The sequence below is a fragment of the Trematomus bernacchii genome, unplaced genomic scaffold, assembly GCF_902827165.1.
Source record: "Trematomus bernacchii unplaced genomic scaffold, fTreBer1.1, whole genome shotgun sequence".
Taxonomy (NCBI): Eukaryota; Metazoa; Chordata; class Actinopteri; order Perciformes; family Nototheniidae; genus Trematomus; species Trematomus bernacchii.
This window is the reverse complement of record NW_022987803.1, coordinates 3,611,234-3,627,177: the sequence shown is the minus strand read 5'-3', so window position 1 is coordinate 3,627,177 and position 15,944 is coordinate 3,611,234. Positions and strand designations below refer to the sequence as shown.

General features: G+C 38.6%; 1 protein-coding gene across 3 annotated transcripts in view; it reads left to right on the top strand.

The window, feature by feature from the left end:
- The first annotated feature begins 1,963 nt into the window (after positions 1-1,963).
- ankrd6b (ankyrin repeat domain 6b) overlaps positions 1,964-15,944 on the top strand; it is a 47,535-nt gene continuing 33,554 nt past the window's right edge. For all 3 annotated transcript variants that reach the window (XM_034150694.1, XM_034150693.1, XM_034150692.1), the window contains exon 1: positions 1,964-2,197. The gene's annotated coding sequence lies outside the window, so the exon portion shown is untranslated. The remainder of the gene's footprint in view (positions 2,198-15,944) is intronic.

Sequence of the window (15,944 nt, the reverse complement as noted above, 5' to 3'; positions counted from 1 at the left end):
CGTTACATTCATAATCAAACGAGACAATCTGCAAGATAATGAGCTATTTGTTGTTATGTTTAATGCTTGTCATTCACACGTTAATAAAATAAAATAAGTACCGATACATAGCAGAACAATTGTGGCGATGTTCAGCTTAATAAGCCTTGTTCAACATAATTTATTTAGCTAATACTACAGCGGGCTGCAGGCGAACCAAGTCTGCGTTTCGCTGCATTCCTTGATCTCCAGTTATAATGCCGGACTCCGCCGCCGGCCGAAGCTAACGGAGCCGCCGGGACGCGCTAGCGAGCTAGCCCCCTGCGGCTCCGTTAGCTTCGGCCGGCGTGGACTCCGGCGGCCACCACTGGGATAATTGGGTCCCCTTTTAACATTTGCTCCCGTTTAGCATTATGGGCGTCACAGCCATATACTATAAAAGGCTGAATCATAAACTAAACTGTATATATATATACACATGTATAAAGGGTTACGTCCTTAGCTGGCTAATAAGCTACATAATAAGCTACATAACAAGCTAAACTAACAAGCACACAAACACCTGCTAACGGGATTAACATGTATAATATTATCATTTTACTCACCGAAAAAAGCTGAGAGTAGACTTCTTGGAAGGTCTGTTAGTACATTCAAGCGCACAGCACGACATTTTAATTGTCTGGTATTTGTAACAATATTCCCTAAAAGGCACAATCACCACGAACACGGCTAAAGGGTCAAGTACAGCAACTACAACTAACTAACGTTGTAGCCTAGCAGAGTGGACAAATTGCTGTTAGCTGACAGTGAGGCACGTACCTGTCCATCAAAGTGACCACGCCCTAATTTATGCAAAAACTTTAAGACCTAATATAAATAAAAGGGTCGCGTTAGAAAACAATTCACTCACAGATTCATAATCACGAAGGTGGAATCTAACTATATACATAATAAAATGTATTGGAGCCAGGGCTAGAAACGTTTTTATTCTGCTGTGAAATTGGGCATTTTAACATTGGGGTCTATGGAAATTGCTCCTTTCTGCAGTCATCGCCTATCGGCCAATATATGAACTGCAGTTTGTGGCACTTCCGTATTGGCGTCCCGGCTCTTCCCCAGAGTTTGCCGCTTGGTCTAAACTAACCATTTGAAAAAGTGGGGGGGACTTGTCCCACCCTCATATAATGGCTGCGACGCCCATGTGTTAAACTACTGTGGAATTCCACATTGGGACATGGGACAATTCCCTGCTGTTATTAATACTTACTACAAAAACTGCAGTTTAATGAGCCATATAGCCACAGTCGGCTACATATTGTATAAAATGATTATGAAGTATGGAAGGATAGTTAATAACACTGTGACACTGTGTGAGTTATGCTGTTTTATTTGTCCCTTGAAATGTTCTTATGTTGATGAAAGTGCAATACTATATAAATGGAATCTCTTTTGCTCAAACAACTAAGATACACTTTGTTATTAACCTTTTTTTTTTTAATTATTATTATATATATATATTTACACTTCTGGTTGATTGTCACGAGATTACGTAATCAGGATGCAGGATACTTCCATTCCACTACAATTAGAGGATTTACTTTTGGTACTTTAAGTATATTTTGATGCTAATACTTTTGTACTTTTACTTGAGTAACATTTTGAATGCAGGACTTTTATTTGTAAAAGAGTATTCCTACACTCTGGTACTTCTACGTTTACTCAAGTACAATATCTGAGTACTTCTACTTTTACTCAAGTACACGATCTGGGTCATTTTCCCGCCTCTGCTCCGAACCCATAGACTGTAAACTTTAAGGTTTCACCTGTCTAATGGCTGGCAAAGTAGACCGCTGGAGAATGAGGCAAAGAGTAACTCGGTATGCGGCCAAGGGTCAAAGGGAGGGGGCGGGGACGGGGACGGGGAGCCTGTCATTTTGGACCGGAACTCATTAGATTTGAGGAGAAGGTTTAACTGGAGCTGGGTTGTGTCTTCTTCCTCGGTGTGTTGACCGTACTGACCGAGTCTGTCGGCGGGTCTGTTCACATGCTAATGACCCAGAGGGCGGCGGCGGCGGGGAGAGGCGACAGGAGCTCGGTGTGTTCACTCCTATGAGAATCACACCTCATACACTCCTCTCTAGTAGCGTGCACTTCACGGGACTGTCGGACTATTTAACACCGTAACAGGAAGACACTCGCGGGAAAATGTATCTTCGAGGTTAGTAGTCTCTTTTTTTATTACATTATTTGTGTGTATAATCTCTTTAATATTAGCGTTTACATGGCTTGTTTTGCACTAAGTTCACCGTATGTGACGGGCTCTGCGTTGGGACTGCTGACTCCGAGAGAAATCTCTGCGATATTCAAATGATGTTAGCTAGTTAGCTACTATTTTAACCTGTTTGTAACTTCTAGCTTTATGTTAGCCCGTTGTGGTTACGTAGTTGTGTGTTGCAACTGTATAGGCTACCACTGGTTCTATTCAGAGGTGGTAGAAGTACTCGGATCTTAAAAAAGTAGAAGTACCAGAGTGTAGGAATACTCTGTTACAAGTCAAAGTAAAAGCATTCAAAAACATTACTCAAGTAAAAGCACAAAAGTATTTGCATCAAAATATATTTAAAGTATCAAAAGTAAAACTAGTAATTGTACAGATTGGTCCATTTCAGAATAATAATATATGATATGTTTTATAATGATTGATCATTAAAGTGTTCTCAAAGCTGGTAAAGGTGCAGCTAGTTTGAATGACTTTGTATACTGCAGGGTAGCTTGTGAATTTACTCCAGGTGGAACTAAAGTCTGATTTAAGGCTTGATTATATTTCACATCATTCATCCAAATCTGTAAAGTAACTAAAGGTATTAAATACATGTAGTGGAGTAAAAGTACACCATTTACCTCTGAACTGTAGTGGGGTAGAAGTAAAAAATTGCAGAAAATGGAAATACTCAACTACTGCCTGTATTATGATCACTTGTTAGCCTAGCTGGGAACTACATGGTGAGTTCACAGTGACTTTATTGTACGTAAAGTATTGCTTTCAAACATAGGGTATATCTCCATGACAAGGTTAAAATCCCAGTTATCCCCATTGGGTTTGTCATGTTTAAACAGACGTTTGTATATTCTTTTTTTAAATGTATTTGTTGAATATTTTGTTAAGATCTAATATGAAATACCTCCCTTAGACATCCCAAGCTACTGTATTTGTGTGCTGCTGACTGATGAATGAACTCGCCAAGATGTCCTTACTGTTCTCATTATAGTTATACAGGTCCTCAACAGGGAGTTAGTGATGTTTCAGCAAAAATATTCTTAAAAATGAAGGCATATCACTATTTTAGGAGCTTTGGTCTGGACTCAGATGAAATATGTCTGAATACTCTGAAAACAAGAATATTTTAAGTAATTAAAAACGTAATTGGGACACTGGGTGCATAATAATCACAGCTCTTTCTAATTAGGCAACAGACCCTGAAGAAATACCATAACATGTGAAAAAAGTAGGCTTTGGTGAAATCTTCTCTGCAGCAAGGAATTAGCCTGAGGCTTAACCTAAATATTTAAGTCTATAAGGTTCACATTGAGACTATTTAACAGTTCAAGATATGAGCTTATTGGGAAAGGCAGCTCAGTAATGTGTTAGAATGATAATACTCCACTCCAGCCATCCACACCCAGAGGGCACAGTGGTTGTTGTGAGCTACATCAGTAGTAGCTGTCTTGATGAAACACATACTTATTTTAATTGGATATGTTTACGAGGCGTCAGTGTCTTAACTCCTCCGGGTACGATTTTATGTAATAATAACATCATCAGTGACCTTACTAAGGCAACAATAAATGATGGCGTTATGGTCCTGGTGTAAAAAAGCTATTGAATACACGTGAGATCAAGTTACACTGATGATTCATTCATTTGTCCCGGATTCACTCCACTTTGCTGTTTGGGAAAAAGCCTCTGCGTCACACTCAGTGGTGTAAAGTAACTAAGTAGATTTACTCAAGTACTTTACTTGAGATACATTTTGAAGTACTTGTACTTGACTTGACTTGACTGTTTCAATTTTTGTCTACTTTGTTCTTTTACCCCACTACAATCCAGAGGTAAATGGTGTACTTTTACTCCACTACATGTATTTAATACCTTTTAGTTACTTTACAGATGTGGATGAATGATGTGAAATATAATCAAGTGTTAAATCAGACTTTAGTTCCACCTGGAGTAAATCCACAAGCTACCCTGCAGTATACAAAGTCATTACAACTAGCTGCACCTTTACCAGCTTTGATAACACTTTAATGATCAATCATTATAAAACATATCATAGATATTATTCTGAAATGGACCAATCTGCACAATGACTACTTTTACTTTTGGTAATTTAAGTATATTTTGATGATAATACTTTTGTACTTTTACTGATGTAACATTTTGAATGCAGGACTTTACTTGTAACAAAGTATTCCTACACTCTGGTACTTCTACTTTTACTTAAGTACAAGATCGGATTACTTTTCCCACCTCTGCATCACACTTTCTAATTTGTGACTTTCATGAAAACAAAAAGTGAGCCTCTCAATAAACAGAGACCATTATACAAATCTTTATTTTCACAAAAACCTTCAAAAAATCTGCACACCCAGTTGTATATGGAAGCTCTTCCTCCGTACAGCGTATGTATTCTTGCTGTGTGAAGCTGTTGGAGTATGACCCATACCCGTCTGTCCAACTGCTGCCTCCCCCGGAGAGATGATTAGCATGGCACAGTGTGGACGAGGTCAGAGGTCACCAGGTGTATAATGGGAACATAATGAGCCCTAATGTGCTGCAGGGCAAGCGGGGGGTGGGGGTGATTGGGGGTGAAGAAACTAGACACTGTATCAGAGCTGATTATTAGATTTGTATGTCAGATGGTGAGATGATGATGCCTAGTGTGAGCATGTGTTGTAAAGATGCTGTGATCTGCTAATTCCCATAATGCTTTGTGAGTGAAAATCAATATTGTTAAAAAAAGTACTTTTGTGGTGCCTTTGACCATTATGATATGAAATCTATGATATTAATGCTGCCTTTTAAAGAGATCTTATAACTTTGGAATACGATTTACAAGTTAGAATTGTAGCTTTTCAGAACAAAAAAATTAAAAGTAGTTGTAAGTGTAGGTAAAACATAAAACGATAATAAAAATAAAGTATTTTTAAGACACTATTTAGTATTAAAAAATAATACAGACAAGTATTTATACCTAATTTAAATATACAAAAGAACAAAAAGACTTGAGACAATGAATATATGCCAAACTAAGGTGTAATCTATTTTTATGTGTGCATAAATGTGCAACATATATATATTCAGAGAGCTGAGCGTGAACATGGCTCACAGTATTACAAAAACATGTTGTTCACATGATGTGATTTATGTTATGCATAATGTTTGTTGGGTGGATCAAAGTGATTCACTGAAGGTGCAAGTGAATAGCTCTGTGGCATAAACAAATGAGCTTTCTTTAGGCTTTTGCCTTGCAGGGGCTCTAAATCCCACTTTACCCTTTATTGGAAGCTTGAAACAATGAACTCTACGGCCATGCACAGCCCCTCATATTTCTCACACACTGCATCTGCTGCCAAGTTGTCGCAGGGCACAGGATTTAACAAGTGGGGGACATATTGGTGTACAGGCTCAAAGAGACAAAAGGCTAGTGCAGCAGGATAGAGCCTGTACTCTATATGTGGGTGTGTTTTGTTCTGGGGGGTAGAGGTGGGGGGGATGCTCGGCCCCACAGCTGACACTCAGCTCTCTCCAGCTGGAGGTGAGGCACCATGCTATACCTCCTCCTGTTCTTATTGTTGTATGTATGTGCATGTGAATGCCTTATTACGTATGTGGGGAAAAAATATAGACAAACACCATCAATAATGTATGTCTGTATGTCCATTATAGTATCTCTCACACTGCATTGTATACAGCAACAGTTGTTGAGATTTGTGCGGACACACCAACTTTACATAAAACAGACAGACAGGGCGGGAAACGCTGTAGTCATACTATCAGTTTCTATTGAGGATCAGGAACCCCGCCCTGCCCCCAATGGGTCAAAGACACTTTTCACATGTTGCAGGGTTATAACCAGAAAAGGACAGAAAATAACAAATCTGTAACACAAAAGTGTCACCCTTTAGTTTATTTGTATAACAAGCTTTGTGTATGTACTATAATATTACCTCTTCAGACCTTCAAGCCAGAAAATGTAAGAATCAGTTTCTTTATAACAGATTTATTTTAGGAGGTCGCGAACCAATAAGGTTGGGAATGACTGCTCGTAACCAAATGTGTTTGGAGGTACCTTATATGTAAATATGAATCCTCAATGCACAGGAAGCCTTGAGCCCAACAGAGCTGTTGTTAAAAAGTTGATTACTTAGATTATTTGATCCAAGAAAAATAATTATCTTCAACTATACATTTAATCAATTAATTAACCCCTATAAATTAGGGAGAGATCCAACTTTTCTCTGTTTATCATATTAAAGTGAGTCTTTTTTGGACAATTTAAGAACCAAAAAGTCAATGATTAATAATTGAGAAAACAATCATTAGATTAATCGTTTGTTGTAGCCCGAGTGTGCAATATTATACTTTTTTTAAATGAACATTATGCAGGACGTAGAACAGTGTTGTAGTACTTTATGTTTACCTCAGACAGTTTGGGTATTAGTCTTTCTTTTCACCCTGTTGTGTTACCAACATTACTGTTAGTAATCATTCCCATCAGTATATTATTAGGAATGAGGCCAAATCTGCTAAAGTAAAAGCCAAATTGGCATAATCTAATACTTCAACAAAGTACAGGGGCCATGTGAATTGTTCACTTAACGACCACATGTGGTTATGGGTGGTGTCGTGGTAATGCATTTGCTAGCCCACGGGTGGTGAACTCATTGTAAGGTCCACTAAAAGGGTGGAGGCATCTCTCTGAGGAGGACAAGGGGCATTTTCTGCTCTGTGCTCCCGGACAATGAAGCCGGCCCAGGAGGTGATTATGGCTGCCGACGGACGAGGGTCTTCCAACTCAGGCATTGGGGAGGGTCTTCTTCTTTGTTGTGCAGCTGCACCCTGTAATCCTGTCTCAACACATGCTTATTGATGATCTTGTATTATTTGAAAAACAATTTAAGATAGTTTGTAGGGATGCTCAGTCACCTAGTACCAAGCAATGAATCGACACTGAAAACTGAAACGTGACTTTAATTAAATGTGAGATGTCCACAGCTTTCACATATACTGTATTAGGTTAGTTGAAGACAAATAATATTACGTTTAAATAGGTTAAACTTAATATTATTGCTTTCACCTAACCTAATATTACGTTATATATATGTAATATTATGTTACGTTCCAGTTTTTTCACTGGAACATCCAAGACCAAAAGCAGTTGTGCTCTTTATATGAATACTACTGTTAGCCCTGGCTTTACAAAGTCATTAAAACCACCTCTTGAGTCAGTTTATTTTGAGTCCTATGTTTACGTTGACCTTTATACTATTTATTGAGATGGCTGTCACATCTGGCTCAGCTGTCACATGGATGACAGAGGGTTTATTTCCAGAAGTGACTTGAGGATTAGCTAACAGTGTGTCAGCCTCCCATTTCTCTGTATAAATGCCCACATGCTTGGCAGTGATTACACAGATAACATAGCCATACATATGTGTCCTGTATTCCCCTCTTTGGTCCAGCATGACTGACTCGGTGAGCACAGAAACAGCGAGCCCCTGCAGTGAGCTCGCACTGAAACAGATCTTTGGATTAGTGAGTGGGTCAAAGTATTGTTTTAGTCAGGTTCTGGCTCTCTGCTCCTGACTGGTGCAGAAAACACAGATGGCAGTTTTGAGTGACATCCCAGGGTGGAGGGAGGGGTTGGCGGGACCTTCCATTCTGATCACTTGTTTCACACATATTATGTCATGCAGCTGATCCCTCACATGTACAGTGTGAGAGGAAAAGCCCGCCTGCTGGGAAACTAGCTGCACTGTTAAGAGCAGTCAAGGGGGAGGCTGCTCTTTTGTATTCCTGTTACTGTCTTTCAATTCAAATCAAATAGCTTTATATTACAATAGCTTAGTACAATTGCGAGATCTATACATACATATGCATTTGAAATGTACTGTTAAGTTCATAAACATTTCTGAACAAATGCAAGAATAACATGTTTTCTTTACAACGAAAACAATATACTTTTTGAACATGAACTAAAAAGGTGAATTATTGTGCAGGGAAATGCTGATAGTCAATTCATATATTACATGAATAATAAAATAATAACACAAAGACGTGAGAGCTGGTGAGTCTGTCCTAGTTCCTTGTCTAATTCTTGAGATAAGGTGTCGTGAAAAGTATGCTTTTGCTTCATACATGTGATGTGAAACGTTCTGTGGAGTTGTGGCTGGATCAGTGGAGTTACAGTATGTGTACAGCTGATGCAGAGCCCTATGGGACTGTATAGTGCTGCATGTCATAGGGCTGTGAGTGCTCATACACACAGATGACCCACATAACGGAGAATATACTGCAGGCCATGTAGCTCAGAACGCTCAAGTTAATTTTAGTGCATCCATGACCTGCTTTATATCACAAAGGTAAGAGAGTGGTGCAGCAATGAGTCCTGAAACCTGGACACGTGTTTGCATTTTACCACTACCAGTACCACTTTTCTTTCGAACGTTGTTTTTGTTGTAAGCCTAAAATCAAGTCTGTGGTTAGCAGAGATCTTCACGTTTTGTTGTGCGACAGAAAATGTGTCAGTTACATGTCAGTATGTACTGTATACATACAGTATGTGTGTGTTTGTTTAGTATGTGTTTGGTTTGTGAAGCAATTTGAGTTACTTTTGTGAATTAAAACTGCTTTATAAATAAAGTTTGATTTGATGATTATTTTAGCACAGGACCATTGACGTGTTGCTGGTGGTTACTTGTCAAAGTGGCTGTTAATTGCCTCCCCCTCCTTTCAGCTAATCATTTGTAAACTGTAATCCAAAACCTATAATCACAAGCTCATTTCAGGGGGGAGAGACTGATGGAAAGTAAAAACACAACATTCCTCTGCTGACATGAAGGTTATAGGACAGTGGTGCAAATTGGAGGTATCTATGGGTTCACTGAATAGATCACATCCCCTCCTTGTTGCTCAGCTCTGAGACCCTCACACCCACTTAAACTTTCATTTAAAATGTGCCGGTTGTGGCTTTGAATGGGTTGCTGTTGGGTGTGTTGACAGTGGGGGGCACTGGCATTTACATTCCTGGCATACTCTTGACATCAACTGATTTCCATCGACTTAAAGGATGCACAGTCGCCTTCTCCCTTATCAGTCATGGTGACCGTGTTGACAGCAGACTCTATTGCTGTCTGTGAGCATTACGAATACATCCCATCATAAGGTTCATTACTCATCACATAAACACTATTTTGAAAGGTGTAATTAAGGACTGTCATGTTATGGTGATTTGAAAAACTGGCATAGCTTGTATAGCTTTGCTGAGGCTGTATTTTTATACATATATACGATTTCTGGGGGGAATTTCGCCTTTATTATAGAAAGCCAATAGACATAAATGAATTGGGGATAGTATTGTATAATCCCAAAAGTTAATGGCAACAAATAAATAGTTTATTTAATTTAAGTTTATTATTATTGATTAATATGCCAATTATTTTCTTGTTTGGTCTGTTAAATGTAGTTTCTCGATATAATCCAAAATTGATGTCTTTTTTTGTTTTGTTTTGTTCAACCAATAGTCTAAACCTCACAGAAAAGCAGAGAATCCTAACATCTGAGAAGCAATCCAGGCATTTTTCTAGCAGAAATTACCAAATTGTTGAGAAAATGGTTTCTTCTCAGTTTATATATATTAATAGATTTTTTGTAAAACTAGTGCAGTACACATAATGGCAACAGTTTTGGCTCTGACAAACAGAGTGCTACAGATATGACATATTTTTGAAGACTGATCTTGGAGAGCAATACTCTCTGGTTCTCCACCAACTGATAGTATAGTAGTTGCCAGCTCATAGAGTCCTATTGTGAACCAGGAAATGTTGAGTACCCCAACGTTTTATGTAACAAACAGCATAATTAGCATATGCAGACAATAGCCAAACATTGACTTGGTGATTTGGACAGTATTGGAGTGGTTTTGGAGGTTATTGATGATGCTGAATCCACTCCTGACATTCTCAGGATCCAAAATGGCCATATTTGTAATTCTGGTGGGCTGATTTTGATTAATCTTGGGTCCATTACAAAGTATCAAGGGATTCAAAACTTCCATTTCTGATCCAGAATAGGTCAGAAATGGATTCAGCATCCTCATAACCTCCAAAACCTCTTCCAGTTGTTCCAGAAAGGTTTGCTGCTTGCATGAGAATGAGTCCGGGAGGTCAGAGCAGGTATGTAACTGAGGTTATCAAGTGGGCCCCTCCCCTCACAGCTGTTTCAGTGATGAGCCCCCACACCTCCTGCAGGCTGAACTGCAAGACTCCACATGTGAGCTGTCAGAGAGGCTGCTCCGACCCAACACACTGCCTGTTCTCCTGCTCCACTGAACCCCATGCAGCAACACACTTCCTCAACACAATGATGAGGCGTACAAGCACACTAGAGGCTTATGTGATATGAATACATTTTAATATGATGTTAATAAAAATACATGTTCATTGTTATGCAGATGATACTCAATTATATGTATTGATAATGATGAAACCAATCATCTAAATACTATTCAAAATTCCCTCAAGGACTTAAAAAGTTGGATTATCTTAAATGTTTTGATGTTTAACATTGACAGAACTGAAGTTATAGTACTCTGGCCCAAGCATCTCCGAAACAAACAATCTGATATGAGCATGATTTCATTGCCCTTATTTGGGTCTTTTACTAAGGTGACAGAAATGTGTAGTTGTTGTTGGGATGAGGAAGAGCAATGTGTGATTGCAGTCATCTCGATCACTAGCCTAATCACACCAAATATGTTTAGACATTTTAAATACATTTGACTGAAATTGTATCATAGTATTACACACTGTTTTGGAAACCATTTAGAAAATCAACTGTTGAAAACACTTGGAGCAACTTTTCTTGGATGTGTTTACCCCATTGGCCAAAAAAGCTGATTCAAATGTTGATTCTGGTTTGCAAATAAAAACCTTCAGAGTTTCTAATTCCATTACCTCAGACCTCAACCAAAGCTGATATATATCAGTGACAGTGTAAATGAAATATTTTGGGGGTTAGGTATGTCAGGTAAAAGAAAGCAATTGAAATACCTCATCTGAAGCTTGATGACCCTAACCCAATGAAATGGCCATTCATTTCATTTTGTGATGATTTATTGACAAAATAATCAAAATGTCACTGGGTAATTTAAAGAGTGCTAGATGCACAACTATGCGTTTTATTTCAGCTTCCAGATTTTTGGTCTTTACAGTGGGACCGTCAATCTTTACGATGTGTCTTAAAAGTTATTCTCTTTATTTTTTCTATCAAGTTTAATACAGTAGAAATTGTCATAAATATTGTAATGATTTGAAGGGGGTAGGGCTGCTAGATTATGGCAAAAATCATAATCTCGATTATTTGGGTCAATCATTGATATCACGATTATTAAAAACGATTATCCATTTACTTTTAAAACATCCATTTATTGAAAATAAAATGTGAACAATCTGGTGCCACTAAATGTTTTTAAAGCTCGGTTGGATGCTACTGAATCGGAAGCTGTTGGTACCTGTGCATGTGGATAGTATGTAAATTGTAATCCCTGTAATGCTACTGTATGATGTCCTTTTGTTGCTCTGTTATGTTTTTAATGTTTCATGTGGAACCTACTTGAGCAGGTCTCCCTTGAAAAAGAGATCAATGATCTCAATGGGATACAACCTGGATAAATAAAGGAAAAAAAAACAAAAAAAAACAAACTGTTTTTAACAGTTGATTACCCTGAACTTTAAGTATAATTCAACTGAAAAACCAATAAAAAAAAAAAATAGTTTTATTTCGATTATGTTGTTTTTATAATCGTTGCAAGCCAAAATCGTAATTGCGATTTAAAATACGATTTAATTGAGCAGCCCTAGAAGGGGGCAGACCTGAGCAGACAGGCTACTGACCCTGGAACGACCCAAAGCTCTGCCTTGGGGGGTGGGTGGGGGGAGGGGTGTAATAACAAGACATGAAGGCTGGTCCTGGGTGTGGACAGGTCATCCTTAACCTCGTTTACAGAAAGTCACTCCTTACCATAGCCTGTTCACTCCAGGCGTAAGGCTCCGGCAAAAGGGAATTATAAGTCAAGTTTCCATCCAAACATACTGCAAACAAGTGATAATGTGAACTAATGTGCGATTCCATCCACCAGCGTCTTTACACTTACCAACAAAAGTCACTCTTTATTCTTTGACATTTAAAGGTTTGCCAGAATAACATACTGTAAAAAGAGAGAAATAGAGAAAAGAGAATTTAGCTTTTCTTTACGGAAACAATGTAGCATTTATAATAAAAATAAATAAAAATGTTTGACTACATACACAGAAAAAACTGAAAAGTTGAAATATGTTTAAATGTAATTAAAGTCAACGTTTCAGTGTAATTATTCATCCATGAAATTTAAATGTCCCTTAAATGATTTGGTTGTATTGCAGACCAAAACAAGCTAGGTATTTACTCTGTCTAATATAAATTATCATATAATTAGGATAGTTTGTTGTGACTCTTAAGACTGTACTTTTTCAATAGAATAACAATGCTAATAAAAGCACCTATTTTACCTCCTATAAAAAGAATAGAAAATATATATGACTCTACTGCAACTATGTTTTCTTTTGATATTTTAGGTCACTGTAATTTAGTTGTTGAACCAGAGAAAATCAAACGTTCCATCTCACGCTTTCCCAAAGAAGCGGTGTGTCTTCTGGAGAGGGCGGTTGTTTTTCAGAAGTAAGAAGGTTTGTAGTATTCCCCAGGGCCTTCTCCTGGCGCTTGTGAAAAGCAGGGGCTTGGCATTTCTTGTACTTGAACAGAGTCCCAAGTTCCAAAAGTTTGCACAAAAGCCTCGTTGCCTAGCTGCGTGTGAGGAGCCTCAGAGCGCCTGCCAGGCCGGCTTTGTGGGCACGGCTCTCTGACTGAGCAGGATCTTCTGGAGAATCCACTGGAATGCAGTCGGGAGAGAATTCCCTCCTCGCTAATCTTATTCAGTTTCATGCCAGCGGGAGGGAGCCATTGAAAGTTGCCATAGTGCATTAAGAACCCTTTTCAGCTCAAGTGAATTGCCCTCTGAGGCTCAGATTTGCCATGCGTTATTTAAAACTCCACATTTGGTGGTCTAGTTTTACATTTTGGGATTGTTACGAAGATATTTGTGCGGCCACAGAATCAATCCGTCCACCTCTCCATCTGTCCACAAACTGACCCACCCTTCCTTTCCTCCATCCTTCCTTTATTCATCCATCCCTCTCTCCATCCATTCGTCCTTCCTCCATTCATTCAGTCTGCCATTCATCCACCATTCATTTAATCATCCCTCAATCCTTTCCTTTACTTTTCCAGCCCCCAATTCACTCATCAATCCACCCATGATCCATCCATCCCTCTCTCCATCCATTCGTCCTTCCTCCATTCATTCAGTCTGCCATTCATTTATTTATCCCTAAAAAATATTAGGTTCAACTTAATATTATTGCTTTCAACTCACCTAATACAATTATATGGAATCTGTTGACATAATACATACAATTGAAGTCAATGTTACATTTTTTCAGTGCATCCATCCATCCATTCATTCATTCATCCACAAAAAGTGAAGCAGTGACTTTAATTAAGTGTAACAGATGTCACATAACTGTATGAGGTTAGTTGAAAGCAATAATATTAAGTTGAACCTAATATATTTAATATTTATTTCAACACAATATTATTGCTTCTAACTAACCTCATACAGTAATGTGAAATCAGTTGACATAAATGCATTCAATTAAAGTCAACTTTTCAGTTTTTTCAGTGCATCAACACTTGCCTAATAATATTATTATCTTTTTCTCAAACGTAAGCAGATTTGCTCTTTGTTCAAGTTATTCTTGTATTGTTTCCTCTGAGATTAGATGCAAGACGTGGTCTGTACTGTGCAGCGTCAAGGATTTGGCTGTCAAACTGTATTGCACAGCCATGTTTTATGCTTGAGTTGGGATGAAGGGCTAATGTCTTGGAAGTAATCCATTTCTCTCTGGATTTAGCCATGTATGCCTGTGGGGCAGAATGTGTCTTGTTAGTGTCATCCGTACCATGTTCTCTCATTCTCTGCTGTGTTTCCAGTGATGAAACACAGTCATTAGAGGGGCTGTCATCGCAGATTAGACTCACAGGATCACATGGGACATCCTCTTCCTCTTCACGGTGGAGCTGTACCATCGGTGTTGAGTGCTGTTTTCTCTCTATCTCACATCCTGTGTTCCTCTCAGGTTACCAGCTCGCATGTATGGCTGGTAATTCCCCTGTAGAAAGGGATGACTACAAAGTGATAATCCTTTTACAATTTTAATCCTTTTACTTTAATAATGTTACCCTTACTTGACATGCAAACTACCTCATCTGTTCAGGCAGAGGGGAGTCTGGGAGATATTTCTTTCATCAGTCTTTCTGAAGTGAAGCATGTTATTGTCCATAATATCCTGAGATCAGTTATAATCTAATGTAACCTTTGTTGTTAGAATTCGTACCCTTGCCGTTGTAACAAAGTTAAATAACATTTTGCTAGCCTTGAAAGACTACAGCTCCCATGACATGTTTCCACTACAGCAGTGTGCTATAATAAGTCATTCTGACTGTTTCTCTGTTTCCACGATATCCACTCAAATCATTTGACAACTTGCAACAGCAACACTATGGTTACCATTTGGTTCGGGTAACAAACGTTTTTAGCTCCGCTTAACCAAACCTAAATTGATTGACTTACGAATCGATCTACCAATAATACATGATATAAGATTTTCTTAGGTTTACCACCCCTGTCTATTCACAAAGGCTGAACCACACAACTTAATGTTTTTGGAATCTTGTTGAATTTAAAATGAACTAATGCAGTCTTCAGAAACAAATATGACTCACTTGTTATGACTTGTTTCCTTGAGAATCATTGTGATTGAAAAAAATGCAGTCAATTTGGGGGTTGGGGGGGGGGGCCTGGATTATTTGCAACATCCAAAAGGACACACCAGAGAAACATGAGAACTGCTTGCTTAAAAAAAGACAGCCCAGTGAGTGTCAGAGGGGATCAGAGGCACATGCAGGGATCTCTGTAATAGGCATCATAGAGCCACATGAATCCAGTTAATTGAGGGCAACTATTGAATGAACACGAGACTGTGAGAACCTCCCGTGGCAGAGAAGAGGCTGCTGTGGCTTGGACCAATACCTCAATAGCAGAAAAGCTGTAAATGGAGTGTCCCTGCCTCCTATTGGTTCTTGTTCCCTCTTCTACCCCCTTGCGTTTAGGGATCCCCCCTATTATGACAACACAGCATTGCAGAGAGCACAAATCTAACCCCAAAACATGGCAGGTTTTTCTGTTTGTCCCAATATGTTTATTGCCATTTTCTTATATTGTATCAACAATAAAAAAACGAAACATGTACTTCACACTTAAATAAACACATACACACACCCTTAACTGGCGCTAGTACTAAATAGCATACATATAAAATAAATATTTTAGAAGAATTTCACACATTTCCTTTCAGAGGCAGTCCACATTCCCATCCTTCATAATGGTTATATATGGTTCCCAGAGCTGTACCTCCTGGCTTGAAGAAGTCCAAATTCCAAAAGTTTGGTCCATTCTGAAATCTGTTTGAAGTCCTTTGGATATATTCCAAGTGCACAAAGTTAGACGTTCCAAGGGTCTTTGAAGTGA